The sequence below is a fragment of the Tupaia chinensis genome, unplaced genomic scaffold (genome assembly GCF_000334495.1).
Source record: "Tupaia chinensis unplaced genomic scaffold, TupChi_1.0 Scaffold146187_1, whole genome shotgun sequence".
NCBI classification, from domain to species: domain Eukaryota; kingdom Metazoa; phylum Chordata; class Mammalia; order Scandentia; family Tupaiidae; genus Tupaia; species Tupaia belangeri.
In genome coordinates this window covers 1,219,407-1,225,430 of record NW_006206042.1, presented here as the reverse complement: position 1 = coordinate 1,225,430, position 6,024 = coordinate 1,219,407, and the positions used below count along the sequence as shown (strand labels likewise).

The following is a 6,024-nucleotide window of genomic DNA, read 5'->3' as shown; positions in this document are numbered from 1 at the left end:
AAAGAGTGTGGGAAAGCCTGAGTTAAGAGACGAGCTGGCCAGAAAGGGACCACAAAACAAGAGTGAGTCTTGTTGACGTGGATTTAAGTCCATGCCTTCTCCACTGTCAAGTCTCTAGTGATTTAGTCCTCTTTCTAGTGCAGAAAGAGAGACGGAAGTTTTCTTTCCGGTTGTGTATTTCTTCCACATAAGGGCAACTCTTTAGACTTCTTGTATACCTGCAGTTCCTCAAAAAAATGAATATGCTAAAGAGACATATTTTGGAGTGGCATATTCTGATAGTGTACACCCATATTTTGGGATGGTATGTCCTGAGGTCTGTCAAATTTTATTTTTCTGTAACTTATTAGAAATGTAAAGATAAGCAATCCACAGGTGATAGGAAGTCATTAAAGATTCTTTGGAGACCAAGACTACTTTTATTTTTCAATAATACATCACAGTTTTTCTTTTCTTTTCTTTTCCTTTTTTTTTTTTTTTAACATAAGGAAGTCACAAACAGCATTTATTGCCTCTTCTCACAGTCTGGAACTGTCAGCCAATAGCAGCATCATGCTGATTCGTTCCTAACACCATTCATTCACAGGGTCAAAGTTCTGGTCCACAAACCCTTCCTTTTATAAAGTTCAATGCTTGGGAAAAAGTTTTGTGATAAATCATGCCTCCCAGGGTGGCTACCTCCAGCAAGAGGAGGATGGAAAGCAGCAGCTTGTTGGTTGTGACTTTTCTGGACATCGAACAGAGAATCTTTCCACTTCTGCTAAGTTTTCACTTGTGTTTACCAGTCTATTCTTGGCACATTCCAACTGCTCTTGTTGATCCCCCAGCTTGTCTATGATTTCTCAGACAATCTGGTCAGTCTCTGTGGCAATTTGATGAGAACGCTCAAGAGTTTGGGTGGCCGGGTTCAAGCTTTCAGTTCCTTGCAGAGGCAATGCCCTTTGAGACTGTAGCTGATTCATGTGCTCATTCTCCACAGCATATGTGCCATATTTCATGTCTCCTTGGCCCCCAGGTGTGGCTGTCAACGGTGTGTCTCTCACCTCCTGATGGAATTTGGCAAGGTCCTTCTGGTAGGTTCAAGGCTGAGACATCATAGGGCTATGGAGAGAGAGGGGTATATAACGTGGCTTGTCCTTCATCTCTGCCAGGATTTCATTTGCCTCCTCTTGTTTTTCATCAAAATCTCTGATCAAGCTCTTTTCTGGCTGGAACCATGGAGGATGTTCAAAAGAAAAAAAAAAAGAAAGTTCCTGCTGCAGCAGAAACCAAGAAAAAGGCTCCTTCTGTGGCAGACACCCAGAAAAAGGTTCCTGCTGTGCCAGAAACCCTGAAGAAAAAGTGAAGGAATTTTGCGGAGCTGAAGATTAAGCACCTGAGAAAAAAGTTTGCTCAAAAGTTGCTTCGAAAGGCAAGGAGGAAGCTTTTCTATGAAAAGCTAAGCACTATCATAAGGAATCTAGACAGATGTACAGAACTGAGATTTGTATGGCCAGGATGGCAAGAAAAGCTGGCAACTTCCATGTGCCTGCAGAACCCAAATTGGCATTGGTCATCAGCTTTTTCATCTTTGCCAGATCTTCAGTGGCACCTTTGTTAAGCTCAACAAGGCCTCAATTAACACGCTGAGAATTGTGGAACCATATATGGCATGGGGGTACCCGAACCTGAAGTCAGTAAATGAACTGATCTACTAGCGTGGTTATGGCAAAATCAGTAAGAAGCAAATTGCTTTGACAGATACCTCTTTGATTGCTCGATCTCTTGGTAAATTTGGCATCATCTGCATGGAGGATCTGATTCATGAAATCTATACTGTCGGAAAACACTTCAAAGAAGCAAATAACTTCCTTTGGCCCTTCAAATTACCTTCTGCACGAAGTGGAATGAAGAAAATGACCACCCATTTTGTAGAAGGTGGAGATGCTGGCAAGAGGGTAGACCAGATCAACAGACTTATTAGAAGGATGAACGAAGGTATCCACCATGATTATTTTTGTAATTTTCTTAGTAAATAAACAGTGACTGTTTTCAGACTGGAAAAATAAAATCTCTGACCAACTTTTCCTCTCTTGTACCACGCCATGAAGATGTATATACATATCTAGAGGTCAAGAACTATAGCAAGTCTTCCAGTGGCCTTAAAGCTATAAAACTCTAGCTTCTTCAGACAGCTAGCAGCAACTCTAATCTTGAGACAGTCCTTGTGATTCTCAGGAGCCACTCAGGCAACCTTTGTAGGCCTTTATGAAGGCTGAGGAAGAGCTCATACAGCTTCTGGAAATGCTCTGACGAGGCAGCAGAGGAAGCCATGGTCACGCTTGAGCAGTGGGCTCCGAGATTCTTTCCCCACATTTGGCCACTCCCAGCCCAGCTATCAGCCACCCAGCCCAGGAGCCATCATGGCCATGGCGGACTGCAGCCAGGACAAAGCGTTTTTCCCATAGTTCCTACTTCATGGTTCGAGATAACTTCCAGAGTTCTTGTTGTCACCTTTTCATTACAGTTGTCAGAAGGAAAGAGTAGAGGGATGAGCAGTTGGCGTAATGGCTATGTCATTGGACATAGTCAACTGCTCTTTGAGTCCCGGACCCAGTGATTTAAACTCACACTGGGCACATATACGTGCCCAAGATCCCGAGAGAAGAATGGAGGAGAAGGGATTGAGATGAGGCCATCCCCCCTGGGGGGGTGATTTCCTGCTTTCAGTCTCTCTGTCTCTCATTGCCTTTCTGGCAAGCACATGCGCCCTGTAGCAAAAACCTCTCAAAAAAAAGAAAGAAAGAAAGAAAAAGAAAAAAGAAAAGACAGGAAGGAAAAAAAGGATGGTCCACATGAATCAGAACCTGTACCAAACATTCATGCGATAGGCCCCCTTCCCAGTGACCAGAACATGGACACATGGCCATACTTAGCAGCGAAGGAGGCTGGGAAACACAGGTTCAATTTAGAAGAACCATGTGCTTCCACACATTTGAAAGTTTATTACTGGGACCAGCAGTTAGCGTAATGGCTATGTCACTGGACTTCCATGTAGTTGACCGCGGTTCACGTCCCGGACCCGGTGGCTTAAAACTCACGCCTGGCGCATGTGCGTGCGTGCCCAAGATCCAGAGAGGAGAATGGAGGAGAAGGGATTGCGGCGTGACCATCCCCCCTGGGGGGTGACTTCTCACTTTCTGTCTCTTTGTCTCTGTCTGGCGAGCGCATGCGCCCTATAGTGAAAACCTCTCCAAAAAAAAAAAAAAGAGAGAGAGAGATGTTTGCTATAGGGCATGTGCCTTCACTGGAGAGACAGCGAGAGATGGAGAGATAAAAAGCAAGAAATTACCCCCCCAGGGGAATGGCCACACTGCAATCGGTTCTCCTCCATTCTCTTCTCAGGATTTTGGGCATGCATGCACACGTACCTGGTGTGAGTTTAAGCTGCCAGGTCCAGGACTCAAACCACAGTCAACTATGTGGGAGTCCAGCGATGTAACCATTACGCCATCTGCTGGTCCCGATGATTGCTTTTTGAGAAAACAATTGATAACGCTTGTCAAATATTGTCAAGTGTTTCTTTGGCTTTTGTAATTCTACTTCTAGGATTTTAAAGGAAATAATTTGAAGACCAACACCGTGGCACAGCAGTTAACATGCTATTCAAGAGAAGTCAGATTCCACATGGTGATCACAGTTCAAATCCCAAGGCTCATCAATCTGAAATATACCACCCCCAAGATCATATAGGCTGGAGGACTGAAGGAAAAGGATTGTGGCGTGGAGAGTGCTTCCCTCCCTCACTCTTTCTCTCACATGTGCACATATTCTAACATGAATGAAAAATAAAAAATAATAAAGGAAATCATGAGAGACGTGGGCCACACTATAGGCACAAGAATGTTTATTGAGATACTTTATGTACAAGGGAGAGTCTTTGAAAAGTTCGTGGAAATGCATATTGTGCAAAACATTATACATGGATTTTAAATATTCTTTTGTACCAAAATAAACTCACACTTGAATTCCACTTTTCCACAAACTTTTTCAAGTTCCTTCATAACCTGAGCAGCCTCTTCTCTGACATTAGGCTCTCTCCGTAGACTCTGGGGGAGAAAAACTATAAACACAACTTTATTGCATTAACAACTGTATCGACATTATTGTTGGTTATTTAATATCGTCTTGAATCTTGTAATACTGTCTACTGTGCTTCTGGCATTTCTAGTATTTGAAAGAGGACTAAGAACATACAATGGAGCGCCATGGCAATATAGAAGAATATCTAACACTACGAGGACATGTTGTTGATATTTTTTTGCTTTTTGAAAAAAGTTGACTACAGTATTATCTGTCCATGGTATTTTCTGATTTTCCACTAATGAATGCTCCTAGCCCCTGCTCCCAGCTTCTCTGTTCTTCCTTTTCACTTTATTCCATTGTGTCCTTTGTAACACTAACCCATGGGAGTTGTTAATTGCAGACTCCGAACTGAAGGATGGGGTCGTGGAGCTTAATTACAACACAGGGCAGGAAACCCCTTCACATTTAATACCAGGCCTTCCCAACCACAGGGAAGTCTTCACTGGTTACACTCCTCTGTGACTCTGCCCTTTTCAGAGTTGCCAGATCTCCTGCTCAGCCCTCCGGCTCACACGCCCCCTTCTCTCTACTTCCTGACCGCTCATCTCCAACTGTATCTCAAGCTGCCAGAAAAGTAATTAAAATATCTTCCTTTTTTAATTTTTTTTTTTTTTGCTATAGGGCTCATGTACTCACTGGGTCGAGACAGAGAGAGGGAAGGTGAGAAATCATTCCCTGGGGGAAGGCCATGCTACAATCCCTTCTCCTTTCCAACCACTGGATCTGGAACTTGAACCATGTGGTTGGCCATGTGGGATCCAACTCCCTTAACCACCAGGCCACAAATTGGTCCAGATCTCTTTGTCTTTACACTTCATATTTACATGTGTATATGGTCTGAAAAAGAAGACTGAAAAGTATGCTCCAAATTATTAACAACTGTTCATACTGATTATTGAGATTACGAGAGCCTTTTCTTATTTTCTTTGGGCTAATATTCTTTCCAACAACTATAAATTTTGTACTTATGAAAAATTATGTCTTTAAGTAATCGGATGCCACAAGAAATCATTCTTTTGTTGCAAAATTTTCCTTTTCAAATGTAAAACTTTTGACTTCCTCTTAACTTCCTTTACCTCCAGTTCTTACCAATAAACTTAGGAGAAAAAAAGCAGGTTTATAAACAGCTATAATTAAAGTCTAAAATATATACTTCGAACACGTCAACAGGCAAAGATGAAATAGAAAGCAACTATTAACTGGTGTGCCACACTGATCCCCGGGTTCAAGTGTGGGTGAAGTCCTGAATTTATGCTGTGTGTTTTCCTGGATTTATACCAAGAGTTGCCTTTCAGCCGTACTCAATCAAGCTGGAAGACATTTGGCCAGATTCATGGCCCATGAATTTTAACCAGAGATAAAATTTGATAAAATCTGTCAAGCTTGATGTTTAGTTTTCCAAAAAAATTTATGTCAGCTATTCATCTACATAAAATATGTAAGGGACAATCGACTCTGAGGTTCAGATCAAAGATGCAGGTAACGGACTGAGCCACTGGGCGCTGCTAAGACGCCGCGCTCCACAGGCTGGGACCACGCAGGAGGCTGGGGTTCTGCTCCTGGTCCAACTTAAAGGCCAGGCACCGCGGCATGTGCCCATGATCCCAGCAGCCTGGGAGGCTGAGTGAGGAGGATGGCGATGTGGTAAAACCCCGTCTAGAAAGGAAAAACCACGGCCAATGTGCACCATCTGGTGGGAAGGTGCGGTAGGCTGAGTGGCAACTTTCATGTTGACCTGAAACCTCCGAGCGTGCGTCTTTATTTGGAAACAAGGTCTTTACCGATGTAATTAGTTAAGTCCTCGAGGTATGGTGGATTTAAGAGAGACTCAGACAGAGACAAAGCAGGAAGTGTGGTTAACTGGCTGGAGACACCACCCTAAGAATCTGTAGATTGTAT

The 6,024-nt window shown here is 43.1% G+C and overlaps 1 pseudogene; it reads right to left on the bottom strand.

Annotated features, from left to right (window-relative positions):
* Positions 1 to 588: 588 nt before the first annotated feature.
* LOC102499905 (vesicle transport through interaction with t-SNAREs homolog 1B-like) lies at positions 589 to 2,313 on the bottom strand (annotated as a pseudogene).
* Between the last annotated feature and the right edge of the window lie 3,711 nt (positions 2,314 to 6,024).